Below are 4,834 nucleotides of genomic sequence, written 5' to 3' on the forward strand. Positions count from 1 at the left end.
CTGTGTCTGCACATGAGCAGAAATTTGAATGAATCTGTCTCTCTGCCTCTGCTTCTGCTTCTGTGTCTCCTGTCTTTCTCTTTCAGTTTGCATGTGCATCACAGGTGCTCTACCACTTGATTCCAACCTCCAAGCCTGCATTTCTATGGTCTGTTCTTGCTGGCTTTAAGTGCACTGTTCTGGGTGTGAAGTTCTGGAATAGTTAGGATTTCAGACTAGAGCCATCCATACCTGGCAGGACTTTTGACATTGTTCATCTGGTGAGACACAGGTTGGTTTTTCTAATGTGGAAAAAGGGATTTATGTACTTATCTGGGGGACAGCTCTGTGAGGGACAATTTACAAATGGTTGTTGAAGGAAGGGCATGGTGGGATGGTGTGTAGAATTGACAGGGAGGCAAGGCATGTATATTGTTCAAGAGTATCTGCACTGAGTGTTGGGATATCTTAGTTGAGATTCTAGGAGTCCCCTCAGAGGCTCCCAGGTGTCTCCCCTACTCCAGGGCACCATGCTTCAACATGGTGCTTCTGTTTTCCTGGCTTTTCTCTGCTGAAGTCTCTAAGCCTCATGATAAATAGCAAAGTACATTTTGTTCCCCTAGGGGATCAAGACTACTGGGAGACCTGAGTCTAAAATATTAGACCCTTCTGAACATCCAGAGCCCATTTTTAGTTCCACAAACTATATGAATTAAAACATTTCCCTTCCTTTCAGCTCCAGGTGGAGAATCCTTGGAAAGAGCAGCAAGATACATGAGAGAGTATGGAGATATATTGGTGCCTGTGGATTTACCCTGCTTGATATGACTGCATTAGGACATGAGCCGAAATTCGGTATGTTTGGATATGATCCATCACTGGATTATTTATGTTCGCTTCGCCAGGGGCATTAGATTTCCACATAGCAAGTGCTTTGGTCTGATGCTGCTTCGGCTGACAAGTATGTAATGGGGAAGGGTTGGGCACACCTGATCTTTGCTATGTGTGCCCAGGGGTCAGGAGGCTGAGCCTGCAAAGCAGACTGATGTGATTTGCAACAGCAGGTGGGCTATGACTCCTGTTGGATCAATGATCCAGCTCAGGGTTATTTGGGGAACAGAGCACAGCTAACAGGATGAGATTGTATTCCATTGAAAAGAAGCAGTGCGGACCAAAAGAGGGCAAAGGATGGGCACCTTCCTGATAGACAAGGTTGACACTGATGTGGAAGGAGAGCTGAGAGGGGGAAGATAAGGACTCCTGAATTCCACATGGAATTCCACTGAAGAGAGCGGGTGGGAAGGGAAATAGTATTAATTTCCATATTTTCTCAGTCCTTTCCTTTTTTTCTTTTTGTTTATTGTGGGTATATATTTGTGAGTGTGTGCTGGTCCCAGCACTTGAACTGAGTGATTTTCTCTCTGTGTCAAAGCTCTTCTTTCTCCCCATTTCTGTTCCCCCCTTTTCCAGCTAACTTCCCTCCAGACCAGTCTCTGCTTTCCCTCTTCTACTTTTCCTCTTCTCGTTCCTCTTCTCTTTCTCTTCTCTTCCCTTCTACCTTCCTCTGTCCTCATGAATCTGTCTTTTTCTCTCCTGCCTCTCTAGATCTTTCTCTTTGAGTTTGCATGTTCATAACCGGTGCTGTACCACTTGAGTCACACCTCCAAGCCAAGATTTTTCTAGTTAATTTAAAATGAAGTCTGCTCAGGTTGGCTTTAACTGTGATCTCTAGGTGTTAGCTTCTGGAGGAGTTAGGATTACAGGCATGATCCACCACCATCAGCAACACTTTGATCTTGTTATACTGGCATAGCACAGGATGGCTTCTCTGATGTGACAAAAGTGATTTGTGTAGTTATCTGAGGGGTGTGAGGGACACCTTGAAAATGGTTGGTGAAGGAAAGGTGTGGTGGGCTGCTGTGCCGAATACACAGGATGAGAAGGACGTGCACAATTGAAGGTTGTGAACACTGAGTGATGTCCTATCTGGGTAGAGATTCTGTGAGTTCCCAGAGTCTCCCAGGTAACATCCCTTTCCCCAGACATTGGGCATGGTGCTTCCTCTCCCCTTCAGTTCCCATGAGAAGACTCTAAGCCTCATGGAAGAATAGCAGAGTCCTGTTTTTGTTCTTGGGGTATCAGAGTGCTGGGGAGCAGCATTCTGAACATCCAGAGCTCATTTTTGAATCACAGAAATGTATGAATTAAAATAGTTTTCCTTCCTCTCAGCTAGAGGTGGAGAAATCTGTGAAGTAGCAAGAAACCTAAGAAAGTATGAAGACATAGGATGGACCCTGCCTGGGATGACTGCATCTGGACATGAGCAGAAGTTGGGTAAGATTGGATGTGATCCTCCACCTCTGGGTTATTAGTGTTGATTCAGCCAGGGACATTAGGTCTGCACACAGAGGCAGTTGTTGAGGGCTGATGCTGCCTTTGGTGACAAGTGTGGAATGGAGGAGGTAGGCCTTTCTTATGTGTACACTGGAATCAGGAGGCTAGGCCTGCAGAGAAGACTTGAGATTTGCAGCAAGAGATGGGCTTGGGGCTCCTGGTGGATGAGGAGTCCAGGTCAGAGCTATTTGGGGTGCAGAGCTCAGCAAACAGAATGAGATGTGATTCTGGTGAGAAAAGCACTGAGGGCCACAAGAAGACAAAGATGGGTACCTGGAAAATGACAGGATGCACACTAAATCTAAAGGAGAAATGACAAGAGCCAGGTTATGAAGGGAGCTGAGGACTCCTGAATTCCACATGGACCAGTGTTCAGTGAAGAGGGTGGGTGGAAGGAAGTACAGTTGATTTCCATGATGCCTCCATGCCTTTTTTCCCTTTTTGTTCTTGTGTGTATCCTTGTGCTGGTACTGGGGGGATTGACCTCAGTCATTTTTTCTTATTCTTTTTCCTTTTCTTTCTCCTTCCTCTCTTCCCTTTCCCCACATTCCCTCCTCTACCATCTCTCTTCCCTTGTTTTCTTTCTCCCCATAACTTTGCCTATTCTGCTTCCCCTATCCCACTTCTTGTTCCTTTCATGCACACTTTCACTCTCCTTCTCTTCCTGCTCTTGAATCTGACTCTGACTCTCTCTGGTTTCCCCTCCCTCTCTCACACTTTCTCTTTTTCAGCTTGCATGGTCATGGCTGGTTAACTATCACTTGAATCACACCTCCAGACTTGCAAACCTCCAAATAGTCAGTCTGCAAAGCTCCAAAGGGGAAAGCTTTTCCTTTTTATTCCTTCCTTCTCCTGTATCTGCCTCTGCAGTGTCCTGTCCACAGGCCACAGGCCTCTTCACAGGCCAGCCCTGATCTGCTCTGTTCTGATAGGAGCCTCTTGCTGTCTGTCTCTCCCCAGCCCCTGCTCCTCAGCACAGACAGACTATATATAGCCTGGGCCCCTCCCCCACTCCAACAGCTCTAACAGTTTCAACCTCCACTCATGCCCTGGCCCCACGAAGCTCACTGTCCCATCCCTTCTTGACCCCACCCCCCTACCTCCTGCTACAGCTAGGCACAGGGGAACAATGAGTTCATCATGTAGGGGGAGGCAGATGCCTTTGGAACTGCTTTTTATTACACTACCACTACATGATAGCTCCAGGCCTGCATTTTTCTAGTTAAGTGAAGATGGAGTGAGTGTTCGAGTTCCCGTAAAGGCTGCTGGGATAGTTAGGATGACAGGAAAAGCCTCCAGCATCAGGAAGTGAATTTGACTTTGTTAGTCTGCTGTGGCATACTTTGGTTTCTGTGTTGTTATGAAAGGGATTTGTGTACTTATATGTGAGGCACAGCTGTGTGAGGGACACCTTATAAATGGTTGTGGGAGAAAGGGGGTGGTGGGCTGGTATACAAATTGATAGGGAGAGAGGGAGGGACATATGCACTGTACAAGAGGGTCAGCACTGAGTGTTAGCTTATCCTGGTAGAGAGCCAGTGAGTCCCCAGAGAGGTCACCAGCTGACACCCCTTCCCAAGAGCACCAGGGTTTGTGCATGGTGCTTTACCTTCGCAGTTCACAGGGAAAGACTATTGGCCTCATGGAAGAATAGACCCTAATTTTTCTGCTGGGAGAACCAGCGTGCTGATGAGGGAGCTGATGTTCAATAGTCAATCATTCTGAACACCAAGAGTCCATTTTTGGAATCACAAAGTGTATATATTAAAATATACTCCCTTTGGTTCAGCTAAACCTGGTGAAATATATGATGGAACAGGAGACCTGAGAAGCCATGGAGATATAGTGGTACTTGTGGATTGATGGGGCCTGGATGGACTATGCCTGTAGACATATCCTGCCTGGGATAACTGCATTCCCATATCAACAGAAATTCAGGAAGATTAGATATGAGCCTTCACCACTGCCATATTTGTGTTGCTTCAGCCAGGACATTAGCTTTGCACAGAGAGGCTATGCGGAGGGCTGATTCTGCCTTTACGTGACAAGCATGTGATGGGGAGGAGTTGGGCAGACTTGGCCTTTGCTACGTATGCACTGGGAATAGGAGGCTGAGCCTGCAGAGCAGACTGATGAGATTTTCAGCAGGAGGAAGGCTGGGGCTTCATTGATCCAGCTCAGGGATATTTGAGTAGCAGTGATTCCCTCAAAGAATGGATGGGATTCTAGTGAGAGAAGCAATGAGAGTCACAAGATGGCAAAGATGGGTACATGGTGAATGACAGGGTACACAGTAATACTAAAGGAGAAATGACAGTAGAAATGAAGGGAGCTGAAGAATCCTGAATTCCATGGAGTGTTCGAGTTGGGGCCAGTGTTAAGTGAAGAGGAGGGATGGGAGGGAAGTACTATTGATATCACTATTTATCAGATTTTTCCCTTTTTCTTTAGTTGAGTGTGT

This window comes from Dipodomys merriami, unplaced genomic scaffold (assembly GCF_024711535.1).
Source record: "Dipodomys merriami isolate MVZ:Mamm:240054 unplaced genomic scaffold, mDipMer1.0.p SCAF_390, whole genome shotgun sequence".
In the NCBI taxonomy this organism is placed as follows: domain Eukaryota; kingdom Metazoa; phylum Chordata; class Mammalia; order Rodentia; family Heteromyidae; genus Dipodomys; species Dipodomys merriami.